The sequence below is a fragment of the Salmo salar genome, chromosome ssa25 (genome assembly GCF_905237065.1).
Source record: "Salmo salar chromosome ssa25, Ssal_v3.1, whole genome shotgun sequence".
NCBI classification, from domain to species: Eukaryota; Metazoa; Chordata; class Actinopteri; order Salmoniformes; family Salmonidae; genus Salmo; species Salmo salar.
The window spans coordinates 25036017-25053944 of record NC_059466.1 but is presented as its reverse complement, the minus strand read 5'-3'; the positions used below and the strand labels follow the sequence as shown (position 1 = coordinate 25053944).

The 17928-nt window shown below is 40.0% G+C and overlaps 1 non-coding gene across 1 annotated transcript; it reads right to left on the bottom strand.

Annotated features, from left to right (window-relative positions):
- Positions 1 to 2372: 2372 nt before the first annotated feature.
- Positions 2373 to 2448, bottom strand: trnav-uac (transfer RNA valine (anticodon UAC)). Its single transcript has one exon. It is a non-coding gene; the product is annotated as a tRNA-Val (tRNA).
- Positions 2449 to 17928: the final 15480 nt, after the last annotated feature.

Sequence of the window (17928 nt, the reverse complement as noted above, 5' to 3'; positions counted from 1 at the left end):
GCTATGTGGTTACTATCATATAGCTGACTGACGCATGCTGAGTGTTTCTCCACAACACTTCCAGTAGTTTGTGCCATACTCTGGAAAATTCTAGCTACGCACAAATGGTCCTGTGTTGCCATTACAAAGGAGCCACAGAGGCTATTCGTATTCAGAGGGGATAGATGGTGATTCAAAAGTGACTGACAAAACTTGGGCCCCATTCTCAGTCGTGGTGACTCAGCATTGGTGTGTCACTATCGGTTTGGATGACAGAATAATATTGATGGTCCATGTCCTTGGTCAGGCTTCTACTGTACAACGAACGCAGGGCTGGTGATGCTCAGTCCGCAGCACCACAGTCCCCTGGGCTCACCCTGAGATCTACTGCGAACAGGAAAGTGACAGTGTGTGTGTGTGGGTGTGTGTGTGTGTGTGGGGGGGGGGGGAGTGACAGAGCCATTTCAGGTGTATAATCCTCCCAGGAGAAGACTGGAATCGGTAATGAGAATCTGAAGGCGAGAGAGAATATGACTGTTCTTTTCAAGGCAATGAATTGGATGGGAAGCACATTTTTCAATTATTGACAAAATGTCTGGTCCCTGATGTGGTGCAAACACAATGCTGCCTTTGTGAGAAGTGACGTTAACTAAATATGGAAAACAGTTGCATACATGTCACAAGGACTTGTCCCTGCTCAAAAGTCACTGTATAGTATTTGGTCTTTTTCAGAGTGTTTCTACTACTTCTTGTACCTACAGTCAGCTAACCACACTAGGGCCAATCCTCCCATAACGAGTATGTTTATTCTGGTTAACACTGCTACCTACAGAAGCATCATATTGTTTACAATTATGATTATGCACTCCCTCCTCCAGTATCATGCCCAGGTAGACCCTATCAACTGGAGAAAAAACACACACACAAAACACACCACATCCTATTGGAGCAACATGGACTCTGCTAAAAAGTACAGTACAGTGTTGTATAGTTAGCCTTCCCTGCTACGTGTGCCATAGAAACCAATGTGTGTGTTCCAAAAGTAGTGCACTACATAGGGAATAGGGTTACATTTGGGACACAACCTATGTCTTCAAATAAGCTCCACTCAGCCAGTCATTAGAGCTGCTTGCTCCTCTCATTGAAGGCTCTAATAGCCTCCTGCTTGGGACAGGTGCTCTGCAAATTGCTTCCCCTAAATGATTAACGAGCTGAGATTTATATGGTGGTGTGTGTGTGTGTGTGTGTGTGTGTGTGTGTGTGTGTGTGTGTGTGTGTGTGTGTGTGTGTGTGTGTGTGTGTGTGTGTGTGTGTGTGTGTCAGCATGCATGCATGTGTGTGTGTGTGTGTGCACGGCTGTATGTATACAAGGTGCGGCCAGGAGGCAGTCACAGACGGGCACTTGAGTTTCTATAGAGCAAATGTAAGAGGATGTTCCTAGCCCAGCTATTCAGTTCTCTGTATTCTAAACACGTCCAGATCTTGTGGGGTAGTTTGCCTCCCTGGTGTTGACATTAACAGATTAATAGATTGATTAAACATTTAAGGGGAGCCAGTTAAATTGGAAGGAGCGTGAGCCATTGTTGTGAGTTGGTGCAATGAAATAACGCAAACAGAAGGACACATTCCTCCATGGTGTTCATGTAAAGTGAGTTCATGTCCCTAAATACATGCATGAGACATTAAACAGACGTTCGCTTTTCTCTCTCTTGCACAAAGCCAGCAAACAAACAAACCATGCATGTGCTTTCGTACAGTAGGTTTCATGTCTTCTCCAGACAGTTATAAACACTAGTGACAAGGTGACAAAGTGGCTAGTGACAAAATGGCACCCAGTTCCCTATATATTGTACAACTTTTGACTTGAGCCCTGTGGGGAGTAGGACTTAGGGTGCCATTTGGTGAACAGGCTCTAAGGGAATAGGGTGCCATTTGGGACAAAATCAAAACACAATTTTCACCCATACATTTTTCTCCAACCCACACCTGCAACCCTTATCCTCCAGGGAAGTGATTGGCAGATGGCTCTCTCTCTTGAACACAGCCTTATTTGTCACTGTCACGTCAACGTAGAGGGATAAAGGGTGACGTGACCTGTGACTGTTTAACATGCTAAACCAGCTGAACAACACATGTTAACTCATGTTTGGAATGATGGGGCACTGGCCAGGTGAACTCAACATGCTGTTCATCTCATTGTCTCTTTTCCTCCTCTTCTCCTCTCCTCTCCCTTTCTTTCTCTTTTCCTCTCATCCTTTATGTCCTCTCCCTCCATGCTGTTCCTCTCCTCCACACACAATATAGAGTAAGGACATTTACATTTACATTTTTGTCATTTAGCAGACGCTCTTATCCAGAGCGACATACAGTAGTGAGTGCATACCTTTTCGTACTGGTCCCCCGTGGGAATAGAACCCACAACACTGGCGTTGTAAGCACCATGCTCTACCAACTGAGCCACACGGGACCCTGCAGTCTACTAATCGTATTCTATTACTACGGGCATTTCAGATTATATATTAACGCATACTAAAGCATAAATAAATAAAGACAAGGAGAGCTTACAGAACGCATGCAACTCCTCTTACAATATACAGCCGCCCCCTCATGTCAGTTTCTTTTTTTATATTCTATATAGGGCTGAAAATCGCTGTATGAAAAGGTGATATAAAAGGTTAACTAAAACCCAGTTCTAACTCATTAGTTATCATTACGGTACTGCTATCTGAGACAGTGAGACAGACCACCACACTGATACATAACATTGCAGACTTAGTTCTAGCCTATGACATCCTGCTGCAATGACAGCATCTACTGACGAAGTTGTCACTGGTACTCATAACACACACACACACACACACACACGTGTGGGACAGAACATAATGAGTATAATGTTGTGTGATTTGTAGCCATGCTATCCACGTACTGCACCAAATAATATTGTATGTGCCAGAAATACTCTACACTTTTTGATTTCTCTCTTCCCTTCCTACTTAATCTTTCTTTGGGGAAAGCCCTCCCTCCCCACATTAGCTAGTTAACACAGATTTGCCCTCTAGTGCAGAATGAAGGCATGTCCACAGTGTGGCTAGGCAATTCACACACCTTCCATGATGACCATCAAAATCAAGTGAAAATAACTGCGAAATGACAAACCATGTTGAAAAAGAGAAGGAACTAAGGAGATGATGCCAAAATGTATGACAGCTTGAGAGAGAGGCAGAACGTGTGAGTATTCTCTTTTGTTGAATAATGTATGAAATCCTCCTGTGATTTCTGCAGCGTTGTCTCTCTTCTCTCTGGTGGCAGAGTCTGTTGGCAGAGTAGCGTGCCTGGTGGTGGTGGGGTCAGACGTACCACTCCCTGCGTGAGATCACTGAGCCATCCATATGGACGCACCTCAGTACTGGCTGAACACAGTCTAGTGGTTAAGAGACAATGTCATTGATTCAAATCACTGAGCCAACTAGGTGAAAAAAACTGTTGCTGTGCCATTGAGCAAGGCACATAACCCTAATTGCTCCTGTAAGTCGCTATGGATAAGAGCGTCTACTAAAATGTAAATGTAGGCCCCTGTGCTTGCAGGATGTGTGATTGGTGCCCTATTAGATTTTTTAAAATTATTCTACCATCCTAATAAATAGGGAAATTCACTACATAAATGGTACCTTGTGGGAGGACATTCATTTACACATAATGTACTAATGACACACCTGTAAGCAGGATATTTCACTCTGAATTGACTGAACTCCAACCTTGGCTACCACAAATATGCTGAGCAGCTTGTTGATGTAGATTTAATTAAAGATGGATACCAAGATAAGATAATATATGACTTTATTCATCCACTAAATTAATATGTCATTATAGCAGTACATACAAGGTTTTTCTTTATTTTTAATATTTTCTACATTGTAGAATAATAGTGAAGACATAAAAACTATGAAACAACGCACTTGGAATCATGTAGTAACCAAAAAAGTGTTAAACAAATGAAAATATATTTTCGATTTGAGATTCTTCAAAGTAGCTACTCGTGGAAATTCAGTACTGAGAGAGACTATGTCATTTCTTCAAACAAGCATCTTTATTTAATATCGATTAGTTATTGCAATAATGAAACCGTCAACCCCACACTCCGAAGTGTGTTGCCGAGTGCTTAGCTGATAATGAAAATACAGATGTTACTATAGGACCTAAAAATGCTTAGTCAGACTGGTTCCAACCTTCCCATTAGCCCCCTTGGTTCATGTCCAGGTTATCTGCAAGGGATGTTGTTTTACTTCCAAGGCAGCTTAGTTTCCCAGATGCCAGGATGATGAGACAATGAGGCATTGTTCTAAACTATTCCAGGCTATCTCTATCTCGGGTCACACACACCACATATTGTCTATTGAATGCCAGCTTTAAGTTTTTTTATCACAAAGTCATTGTCAGCTCAAGCTATTTCTAGAAAAACCCATTTCCTTGACCATAAGCCCAGACTAACTGCAGGAAGCTAGAGTGGAAACCATCTCTTTCCAGAAAAACATAATTAACCTGTTATGGCTAGGGGGCAGTATTTTCACGGCTGGATAAAAAACGTACCCGATTTAATCTGGTTACCACTCCTACCCAGTAACTAGAATATGCATATACTTATTACATATGGATAGAAAACACCCTAAAGTTTCTAAAACTGTTTGAATGGTGTCTGTGAGTATAACAGAACTAATCTGGCAGGCAAAAACCTGACAAGGTTTCAGGCAGGAAGTGGCCTGTCTGACAAGGTGTCGTTCTTCTTGTCTCTGTTTATTGAAGAGTGAGGATCTTAGCTGTCCCGTGACACTTCCTACGGCTGCCATAAGTTCTCAGAAGGCGGTAAAAAGCCGAATCGTGGCTTTGCAGGCTCTGGCTGAAAAAAAGTAGCGCGTTTGGGTAGTGGCTGGTTACAGTACTGTGAGACTCAGGCTCGTGCCCGCGTCGACCGAAAGCTTTGTTTACTTTCCTCTGTTTAGCTAAAAGGAGATTCCCGGTCGGAATATTATCGCTTTTTTTACGAGAAAAATGGCATAAAAATGGATTTTAAACAGCGGTTGACATGCTTCGAAGTACGGTAATGGAAAATTTAGAATTTTTTTTGTCATGAATTGCGCCATGCGCATGACCCTGATTTACCATTTCAGATAGTGACTGGGACGCACGAACAAAACGCCGCTATTCGGATATAACGATGGATTATTTTGGACCAAACCAACATTTGTTATTGAAGTAGCAGTCCTGGGAGTGCATTCTGACGAAGACAACAAAAGGTAATCAAACTTTTATAATAGTAAACCTGATATTGGTGAGTGCTAAACTTGCCGGGTGTCTAAATAGCTAGCCCGTGATGCCTGGGCTATGTACTTAGAATATTGCAAAATGTGCTTTCACCAAAAAGCTATTTTAAAATCGGACATATCGAGTGCATAGAGGAGTTCTGTATCTATAATTCTTAAAATAATTGTTATGCTTTTTGTGAACGTTTATCGTGAGTAATTTAGTAAATTCTTAGTGAATTCGCCGGAAGTTTGCTAGTTCTGAACGTCACATGCTAATGTAAAAAGCTGGTTTTTGATATAAATATGAACTTGATTGAACAAAACATGCATGTATTGTATAACATAATGTCCTAGGGTTGTCATCTGATGAAGATCAAAGGTTAGTGCTGCATTTAGCTGTCTTCTGGGTTTTTGTGACATTATATGCTAGCTTGAAAAATGGGTGTCTGATTATTTCTGGCTTGGTACTCTGCTGACATAATCTAATGTTTTGCTTTCGTTGTAAAGCTTTTTTGAAATCGGACAGTGTGGTTAGATAAAGGAGAGTCTTATCTTTAAAATGCTGTGAAATAGTCATATGTTTGAAAAATTGAAGTTTTTGTATTTTTGAGGAATTTGTAATTCGCGCCACGCCTATCATTGGATATTGGAGCAGGTGTTCCGCTAGCGGAACGTCTAGATGTAAGAGGTTAAACTGAAAATAAATGTCCTACAATTTTTTACTAACTATTAATATCAAACAAATCAGGTAAATATGTAATTTTTCTATCACATTCCCCCATTTTGAGAATTCTCTCAACTTAAAAGGAAAATTATAAGGTTTAAAAATACATTTATTCAATTTAGTGCCTAATGAACATGACCCAGAACATGCATCATGATCCGACTATGTATAGGGCATCGCCTATGGACTCTATGTCTCATTAGCATAAACCTGCTATAGTTCCTGAGTATTATCATTATCATCAAAAAGTGAAATTTGTCAATGGATATAAATCAAATAGATTAGGATCAGTTTCACTCTCAGCATAACAATCAAAACAATCCATCCATAATACATTATTTTCTCCACTCATATAGTTATTAACATACTAAAAACTTACTCAAATCAATCATTCAGCTTTATAAATCATTCAGTTTCCAAATCATAAAAAAGTCTCAATTATCCAACAACAATTTAGAATGACATTCCTCAGTGATTCACATTGGTTCTATCACTCAAAATTAAAACCCTCAACTTAACACACATCAACACTGGCTGAATGTACATTTATATTAACATACAATATCTTCACCTCATAATTCTAATATTAAGTTTCTCATCGGGGTTATAATTACAGATCAGTATCTCAATGCATTCTCAGCCTAAATTACTATACATTTAGCAGTGTGTAAACCTCCTCAATCAACCTGATACTCCAAATAACAATTTTAGACAAGTCTAAATCAATTACGGGCACAGTTGACCAACCCCCTCTATTTTCTTCTTCAGATAGCTTCACAGTTCAAAGTGGATGGTTCATGATAATATCCCAATTTCAATGTCTCACCGGAACCCCACCACAACTCCTATTATGTCTTGTCCATTTGCCAACCAATATACCAGCAACATGAGAGAAGTTTTGGAACGGATCTCTCTCCATGCTTACTCCATGTGGACTTCTGTTGCACTCCTGAGAGAAAAGGCATGAGAGAAAAGGCAGTCGATATCTTCAACTGGATGCTGTACACCGGTTGCTGACTCGGACTCAGGTCTCTCGATAGAAGTGGGGCAGGACAGGGCTGTATTGAACGCCAGTTCTTCAGCCAGTTAGAGGGGGTTTTGAGGTTCACACCGCTTGGTCAAATTATCCCTTCCATGCATCTAGATACCATCTCCACCACAACCTCGAGAAAGGACAGATCAGAACAACAATTCAGTTCAGTGCATATCTGATTCAGGAAATCCAGACAAGCATTGACTATATGACAAATTATTACATCGGACTAATATCTTAATACAAAATTGTAAAATATATGTAAAAAAGAATAACAACACATTCTGTTGAAACAAAGTTTCAAATGAGCTTATACTCCCCTTATAACACGGTGAACCTCCTCGCAGAGTCATAGATAGGATCAGGAAATTATGCCGATCATCCAGCAGACCCAATCTGGTGAGATTTGTACCAAAACAAAACAGAACAAACAATGCAACAATACACTCCTTCATATTTCACTCAATACATTTCTATATATCACTCAAGGTGTGTAAACTTCAATCCAAAAACCTCAAAAGACTGGTAATTCCCCCATTTTGACACGACTCACCACGTGAGTAATGTGTGAAAACAACAACACTACTGGTTAAAAATATATAAATATTTTTTTTAAACAACAAATCGAATCAGAATCACTGCTCATTATTACTCCATAAAGAAAAAATTGTACCCATAAGTTGATTCAAGGAATAGAAAAATAGACTAGAGACAGGTCTATGCTTCTCGTGGTCCTATCACACATATAACTATATCCGTAATTATCAGTATTATAAATTACCTTCAAGTTATCATCCAATGTCTCTCAGCTTCCCACGAGAGTGATCAAACCACACTAGAAAGTAAAGACAGAGGTCAAAGGTCATTCAAACCCTTCAAATAAGTGATTTTTACAATATTAGATTAATTATGTAAAAACAGTCAAACATTTTATACATTTCAACTTCCAGGTTCACAGTAACTTTCTTCAGTACATTTTTTGTGTTCAATTAAAACCCAGAAAATAAAAACTTCGGAAAATTCCATGTGTGTGTGTGTGCCCCTTTAACATACCTCGCACTAACCCATATTCATAACCAAGAACTTGTGTATATGTACTGGTGTGTGTGTGGTAAACCATATGGCAAAAACAAACTAAATCGGTCTTATTTAATTTGGTAGTTTACGGCCTAATCCGGATACCTTTATCTTCTCTAGGGTAGGGGGCAGCATTCGGAATTTTGGATGAAAAGTGTGCCCAAATTAAACTGCCTACTACTCGGGCCCAGAAGGTAGGATATGCATATTATTAGTAGATTTGGATAGAAACTACTCTGAAGTTTCTAAAACTGTTTGAATGATGTCTGTGAATATAACAGAACTCATATGGCAGGCAAAAACCTGAGATAAATCCAACCAGGAAGTGGGAAATCTGATGCTCGTAGTCTTTTCAAGTCATTGCCTATCTAACACACAGTGACTTAGGGTTCATTTTGCACTTCCTAAGGCTTCCATTAGATGTCAACAGTCTTCAGAAAGTTGTTTGAGGCTTCTATGGTGAACAGAGAGCGAACAAAGGAAGTTGGAATTTGTTGACTCAGGAAAGGACATGACTTCATTGGCGCGCGTTCACGTGAGAGTTAGCTGTGTTCCATTACATTTTTCAAGACATTGGAATCGTCCGGTTGGAATATTATTGAAGTTTTATGTTAAAAAGGCCCTAAAGATTGATGCTATACATCGTTTGACATGTTTCTATGAACGTAAATATAATTTTTTTTTTGTACTTTTCGTCGTGAGATTTTCGTCACGCTTCATACATTTGGAGTAGCTTACTGAACGCGCAAACAACAAGGAGGTATTTGGACATAAATTATGGACTTTATCGAACAAAACAACATTTATTGTGCACCTGGGATTCCTGGAAGTGCCTTCTGATGAAGATCATCAAAGGTAAGTGAATATTTATAATGCTATTTATGATTTTAGATGACTCCAAAATGGCGGGTATCTGTATTGTCTGATGTATTTTTCTGAGCGCCGTACTCAGATTATTGCAAAGTGTGCTTTCCCCGTGAAGCTTTTTTGAAATCTTTCACAGCGGTTGCATAAAGGACATGGTTATCTATAATTCTTTGAATAACAGTTTAATATTTTATCAACGTTTATGATGAGTATTTTTGTAAATTGTTGTGCTGATTCATCGGCAGTTTTGGAGGCAAAATATTTTCTGAACATCACGCGCCAATGTAAAATGGGATTTTTGGATATAAATATGAACTTTATCGAACAAAACATACATGTATTGTGTAACATTGAGTCCTAGGAGTGTCATCTGATGAAGATCGTCAATGGTTAGTGCTTAATTTTAGCTGAATTTCGGGTTTTTGTAACCCCTCTCCTGCTTGAAAAATGGCTGTGTGGTTTTTCTTGTGTTGGCGATGTCCTAACATAATCTAACTTTATGCTTTCGCCGTAAAGCCTTTTTGAAATCGGACAATATGCTTGGATTAAGGAGAGGTTTATTTTTAAAATGGTGTAAAATAGTTGTATGTTTGAGAAATTTGACTTATGACATTTTGTTGTTTTGAATTTGCCGCCCTGATATTTCACTGGCTGTTGAATAGTGTGAACCGTGGGTGGGACGGTAGCATCCCACCTGCCCAAGAGAGGTTATACTAACTACACTGCAGAACAGACACTCACTGCTCTCCCAAAGAAAGAAAAAATGACTACTCTCATTCTCGTGGACAAGAAAGTGCACATTTCTTGAGCATAAGGAATCAATGATATTTGATCCCAGGCATCTATTAACCTCTCTGGGCTAGGCGGGACGAATTCGTCCCACCTACGCAACAGCCAGTTGAATCCCGTGGCGCGATTTTCAAACACCTTAGAAATGCTATTACTTCAATTTCTCAAACATATGACTATTTTACAGCATTTTAAAGACAAGACTCTCGTTAATCTAACCACACTGTCCGATTTCAAAAAGGCTTTACAACGAAAGCAAAACATTAGATTATGTCAGCAGAGTACCCATCCAGAAATAATCAGACACCCATTTTTCAAGCTAGCATATAATGTCACAAAAACCCAGAAGACAGCTAAATGCAGCACTAACCTTTGATGATCTTCATCAGATGACACACCTAGGACATTATGTTATACAATACATGCATGTTTTGTTCAATCAAGTTCATATTTATATCAAAAACCAGCTTTTTACATTAGCATGTGACGTTCAGAACTAGCATACCCCCCGCAAACTTCCGGGGAATTTACTAACAATTTACTAAATTACTCACGATAAACGTTCACAAAAAACATAACAATTATTTTAAGAATTATAGATACAGAACTCCTTTGTGCAATCGAGGTGTCCGATTTTAAAATAGCTTTTCGGTGAAAGCACATTTTGCAATATTCTCAGTAGATAGCCCAGCCATCACGGCTAGCCATTTAGACACCCACCAAGTTTAGCCCTGTCCAAAGTCAGATTTACTATTACAAAAGTTTGATTACCTTTGTTGTCTTCGTCAGAATATACTCCAGGACTGCTACTTCAATAACAAATGTTGGTTTGGTCCAAAATAATCCATCGTTATATCCAAATAGCGGCGTTTTGTTCGTGCGTTCCAGACACTATCCGAAATGGTAAATCAGGGTCACGAGCATGGCGCAATTCGTGACAACAAAAATTTTCTAAATATTCCATTACCGTACTTCGAAGCATGTCAACCGCTGTTTAAAATCCATTTTTATGCCATTTTTCTTGTAAAAAAGCGATAATATTCCGACCGGGAATCTCCGTTTAGGTAAACAGAGGAAAGAAAAACAAAGCATTCGGTCGACGCGGGCACGCGCCTGAGTCTCACAGTACTGTAACCAGCCACTACCCAAACGCTACTTTTTTTTCAGCCAGAGCCTGCAAAGCCACGATTCAGCTTTTTGCCGCCTTCTGAGAGCCCATGTGAGCCGTAGGAAGTGTCACGTAACAGCAGAGATCCTTTGTAATGGATAGAGATAATCAAGAAGACGAAGAAATTGTCAGACAGGCCACTTCCTGCATGGAATCTTCTCAGGTTTTGGCCTGGCATATGAGTTCTGTTATACTCACAGACACCATTTAAACAGTTTTAGAAACTTTAGGGTGTTTTCTATCCAAAGCCAATAATTATATGCATATTCTAGTTACTGGGCAGGAGTAGTAACCAGATTAAATCAGGTACGTTTTTTATCCAGCCGTGTCAATACTGCCCCCTAGCCGTAACAGGTTAAAAAAAAATTGAGACGTAGTCTACTACGTCTCCCTTAACATACATAATGTATTGAACTTCCATCAGTCATGGAAGAAAGAATCCTACTCAAAACACATCAGATAATACAGTGTTTCATTAAGTGGAATCGGCACCTTCTAAAATAAATTAACCCGTAACCCCTTTCCGGTAATCTAAACATTACAACCTGTTGCATTCATTTAGTAAAAATATAAACCTGTGGTTTAACAAATCTAGAACCTTCAAAAAAGTTGGTGCTGTCTCATCAGCTTAATATTCAATACTTATTTCAATCTACTTGTCACGGGCTGGCTCGAGGAACAACAGGAGAGGTAGGGTCAGGCGCAGGAGACAGAAAGTTCGTGACCACACTTCTTTATTGGAAGCACTGTACGTGGTCGACAAAGTATAGGGGCGCAACCCTGAAAGATTCTGCGGTGGTGTACACAAACAAAATAAACCACTGGCAGAAGGGAAAACTCAGTACACGTTCTTTTCGAACAAAAAACCCGGACAAGCAACACAATCACGTACAACCACATACATCCTACGCTAACCTAAATAACCCCCCCTTACTAATGACTAACCCAAAACAGGTGCGTGCCTACCTAGACCTAACCAAACGAAAGTGAAACAAAAAGGGATCGATGGCAGCTCGTAGAGGCGACGACGACCACCGAGCTCCGCCCGGCCGAGGAGTGGCGCCACCATCCGTCACTGTCGTGACACTACTTTAATTACTGGACAATGTTCTGCGTAATGGAAACCGATTCTAATTTTAGAGTACTTCCTGCTCAAATTCACTGGTGTTACCTAATCTATAAAACCAAGTAACAATAATCAGAAACTGTCAAAGAATGTTTCTCATACCTTTACTTCAAATGTCCCATTGCCCAGTCGCTTTCAACCGGAGAAAATCTATTTTACAGTCTCAAGGCTCAATCTCTCTACTCATCACTTAACCTTGTACCTTGTATTACTAAAATATTGTATCATTAGAGTGCTATCAAAAAAATTACTAATAACATATTAGGTTTAGAAAATAAAAGAAACCAAACCATGATTATTCTCTCATCACTAGAAGGCAATGTTTTCATTGTAGTCTATCCTAACAATATTACTCTATATTTTTTATACCAACCTCTGCTGGATATTCCCTTTCTGCTTCACACTTATTATGATTCAGTGATTCAAATACAACTCCATTCTCACTAGGTTATTCCAGTATACCATTTAAGCCACACACCGTATTAACCTCAAAATCACCTCGCTATTTATGTTGAATAAATTAGCCTTTCAATTTGAACTAAGCAAGCTGTTAAATTGTTCAGTTTGTTGGGGCTAGGGGGCAGTATTGAGAATTTTGAAAAAAATATGTGCCCATTTTTAACTGCCACCTACACCAACTCAGAAGCTAGGATATGTATATTATTACCAGATTTGGATAGAAAACACTCTGAATTTTCTAAAACTGTTTGAATGGTGTCTGTAAGTATAACAAAACTCATCAAAACCTGACAGAAAAAAAGAATTTTGTGGCTGTACTATTTTTTTTAATCATTGTTTAATAGATACCACAGTGAGAAAGGATTCATTTCGCAACTCCTACGGCTTCCACTAGATGTCAGCGATCTTTATAAAGTTGTTTGAAGCGTCTATGATCAACAGAGACCGGATGACAAGGAAGGGAAGTTGACCTCCCTGGGATGTCGTCACTTCATTATTGGCTGCACCTGCGCAATCATGTGATGCGATACATTTTTCAAATACGTTTTTCAAGACACAGGAGAGGTCGGGTTGAAACATTACTGATGTTTCACGTTAAAAATGGCTCTAAAGATTGATGCTAAACAACGTTTGACATGTTTGAACGAACGTAAATAGATTATTTTTTTACTTTTCGCCGTGACCCCCCGCGCTACTTTTTAGTAGCCTACCGAAGCGCTAACAACTTGGAGTTATTTGGACATCAATTATGAACTTTGTTGAAAGAAACCACATTTGTTGTGGACATGGGATTCCTGGAAGTGCCAATGGATGAAGATAATCAAAGGTAAGGGATTATTGACAATAGTAATTTTGATATTACATGGTTACAAGATGGTGCTAACCTGTATAGCCTAGCCTATTGTTCTTAGCACAGCACCCGGTTTATTGCAAATTGTGATTTCCCAGTAAAGTTATTTTGAAATCTGGCAATGCAGTAGCATTTACGAAATGTTAAACTATGAATATTTGAATGACAATATTATAATTTAACAATGTTTTCGAATAGTAATTTTGTAATTTGTAACGTTGTTCACCGGAAGCATTTCAGAGAAGAAAAAAATCTGAATTTCACCGCTACTGTAAAATGCTGTTTTTGGATATAAATATGAACTTGATGGAACAAAAAATGCATGTATTGTATAACATAATGTCCTAGGAGTGTCATCTGATGGAGATTGTCAAAGGTTAGTGCATAATTTTAGCTGGTTTCTGCTTTTGGTGACGCCTGACCTTGAATTGAAAATGGATGTTTGTACTTTTGTGGCTATGTACTGTCCTAACATAATCTAACTTTATGCTTTTGCCGTAAAGCCTCTTTGAAAATCGAACAATGTGGTTAGATTAAGGAGATGTTTATCTTTTAAATTGTGTAAAATAGTTGATTGTTTGAGAAATTTAAATTATTAGATTTTTGATGTTTTGAATTTCCAGCCTTGCTAGCAATCCCATCTCAGGGTTCATTGCTAACCTGTAGCCCCAACAGGTTAAAACAAACACTGGCAGCTATATCTATCCAAGAACAAACATAATACCTTCTGTTCACAGGGAGGCCACTTTAATTACTATGTTATCTCTTCTTTCGTTGGTTGTGCTTTCCAATATGATGCCTTGCGACCCTGCTCTACCAAATAGTTTACTAATGTGGTAATGTTTGGCAAATGAGTTCCTTCACCTTTTTACGCCAATAACAAATTCACCACATATTGTATCAACACAGAACCGCCACATCTACACCCTTTAGCGATTGTTTAAATGTTGGGTGAAACAAAGTTTGACTGTGTAAACATCATTCGTGCTCCCGCCCATATATACTGCCAATGTTAATATGTTACTGTACCTATTATCCACTGTCCTTGATTCTCACAAGGATTATTCAACCCCAAAATCCACTAAGGAGCAGGGTTGATCCAATCTATCTGACCTCACAAAATATAATACTTTTCTTGCCACACAAAATCAGTCAAGCACCCAAGCTAACTGGCTAGAGTTGGCTAGCTTGCTAGCTAACGTTACTTCCAGACATAAACAAGAGAATACATCTTCATTCTCCATTCTACCCATCTAGCAGAGCTGGTTAGGCTTTTTGTTCAAGTTATTCAAAACGTTGGTGACTAACTGTGCTGCAGGCAATCATTTAAATTACGTTGTTTCCCTAACGTGGTGATTCTCTGATCCACCTCTACGCAGACGTCATCATTCTGTAAACTTCTGGCCCTTCTTTGGACACTGTTTTAACTAACCTCCAGACGAGCTTCAATGCCATACAACTCTCCTTCTGTGGCCTCCAACTGCTCTTAAATGCAAGTAAAACTAAATGCATGCTCTTCAACTGATCGCTGCCCACAACTGCCCGCCCGTCCAGCATCACTACTCTGGATGGTTCTGCCTTAGAATTTGTAGACAACTACAAATACCTAGGTGTCTGGTTAGACTGTAAACGGTCCTTCCAGACTCACATTAAGCATCTCCAATCCAAAATTAGATCTAGAATCAGGTTCCTATTTCGCAACAAAGCATCCTTCACTCATGCTGCCAAACATACCCTCGTAAAACTGACTATCCTACCGAACCTTGACTTCGGCGATGTCATTTACAAAATAGCCTCCAACATTTTACTCAGCAAATTGGATGCAGTCTATCACAGTGCCATCCATTTTGTCACCAAAGCCCCATATACTACCCACCACTGCGACCTGTATGCTCTCGTGGGCTGGCCCTCGCTTCATATTCGTCGCCAAACTCATTGGCTGCAGGTCATCTATAAGACTTTGTTAGGTAAAGCCCCGCCTTATCTCAGCTCACTGGTCACCATAGCAGCACCCACCCGTAGCACGCACTCCAGTAGGTATATTTCACTGGTCACCCCCAAAGCCAATTCCTTCTTTGGCCACCTATCCTTCCAGTTCTCTGCTGCCAATGACTGGAACGAACTGCAAAAATCACTGAAGCTGGAGACTCATATCTCCCTCACTAGCTTTAAGCACTAGCTGTCAGAGCAGCTCACAGATCACTGCACCTGTACATAGCCCATCTATAAATAGCCCATCCAACTACCTCATCCCCATGCCTCATCCCCATTTATTTTATTTATTTTGCTCCTTTGCACCCCAGTATCTCTACTTGCACACTCATCTTCTGCACATCTATCGCTCCAGTGTTTAATTGCTATATTGTAATTATTTCACCACTATGGCCTATTTATTGCCTTACCTCCCTTATCCTACCTCATTTGCATACACTGTATATATACTTTTTCTATTTTATTATTGACTGTATGTTTGTTTATTCCATGGGTAACTTCTGTGTTGTTTTTTATGTTGCACTGCTTTGCTTTATCTTGGCCAAGTTGCAGTTGTAAATGAGAACTTGTTCTCAACTAGCCTACCTGGTTAAATAAAGGTGAAAGAAAAAAAGTAAATATTTTTTTTTTTACTGACACCGGCCATATTTCTGGACATTCAAATCAGTACTATAAAATCAGAAAAAATTTCCTGAGCAAATGTATCAATTCCCCCTTTTAACAATGTCCATTGAGAACGCACAACGACTATACCATTCAGCTAAGCTAAGAATGACGTGAATAGTCAAGTACTATCTCGATGCAATGATATGCTATGCAGCTCTTAAGGATAGCGCAACCAACAAATATGTCATAATTAGTTAAAACAAAGAAATTTTATCTTCATACCAATAAGCATTCGAAACTCAGCAAAAAAAGAAACAGCCCTTTTTCAGGACCCTGTCTTTCAAAGATAATTCGTAAAAATCCAAATAACTCCACAGATCTTCATTGTAAAGAGTTTAAACACTGTTTCCCATGCTTTTTCAATGAACCATAAACAATTAATGAACATGAACCTGTGGAACGGTCGTTAAGACACCAACAGCTTACAGACGTTAGGCAATTAAGGTCACAGTTATGAAAACTTAGGACACTAAAGAGGCCTTTCTAACTGACTCTGAAAAACACCAAAAGAAAGATGCCCAGGGTCCATGATAATCTGCTTGAACTTGCCTTAGGCATGCTGCAAAGAGGCATGATGACTGCAGATGTGGCCAGGGCAATAAATTGCCATGTCCGTACTGTGAGACACCTAAGAGCGCTACAGAGAGACAGGATGGACTGATCGTCCTCGCAGTGGCAGAACACGTGTAGCAACACCTGCACAGGATCGGTACATCTGAACAGCACAACTGCGGGACAGGTACAGGATGGGAACAACAACTGCCCGAGCTACACCAGGAATGCACAATCCCTCCATCAGTGCTCAGACTGTTCACAATAGGCTGAGAGAGGTTGGACTGAGGGCTTGTAGGCCTGTTGTAAGGCAGGTCCTCACCAGACATCACCGGCAACAACGTTGCCTATGGGCACAACCCCACCGTCGCTGGACCAGACAGGACTGGCAAAAAGTGCTCTTCACTGACGAGTTGCGGTTTTGTCTCACCAGGGGTGAGAGTTGGATTTGCGTTTATTGTCGAAGGAATGAGCGTTACACCGAGGCCTGTACTTTGGAGCGGGATCGAGGTGGAGGGTCCATCATGGTCTGGGGCGGTGTGTAACAGCATCATCGAACTGAGCTTGTTGTCATTGCAGGCAATCTCAATGTTGTGCGTTACAGAGAAGACATCCTCCTCCCTCATGTGGTACCCTTCCTGCAGGCTCATCCTGACATGACCCTCCAGCATGACAATGCCACCAGCCATACTGCTCATTCTGTGCGTGTTCTTCTGCAAGACATGAATGTCAGTGTTCTGCCATGGCCAGCGAAGAGCCCAGATCTCAATCCCATTGAGCACGTCTGGGACCTGTTGGATCGGAGGGTGAGGGCTAGGGCCATTCCCCTCAGAAATGTCTGGGAACTTGCAGGTTCCTTGGTGGAAGAGTGGGGTAACATCTCACAGCAAGACCTGGCAAATCTAGTGCAGTCCATGAGGAGATGCACTGCAGTACTTAATGCAGCTGGTGGCCACACCAGATACTGACTGTTATTTTTGATTTTGACCTCCCCTCCTTTTTTCAGGGACACATTATTCAATTTCTGTTAGTCACATGTTGGAACTTGTTCAGTTTATCTCTCAGAAGTTGAATCTTGTTATGTTCATACAAATATTTAAGTTTGCTGAAAATAAACGCAGTTGACAGTGAGAGGACGTTTCTTTTTTTTGCTGAGTTTACATACTCAAATTACTTCACATGGTTAGAGCGATTATGTTGATGGAATGCTAACATCAATACGCTGGTGTATTGAGCTAATGATTCTTCTTTCAAGTAATTGTGCCAAGTCACAATTGCATCCATGAATTCTCTATTAGATTGGAATTTTCCTATCAGACGGGAAATGCTGCCAAATTTGATCCATG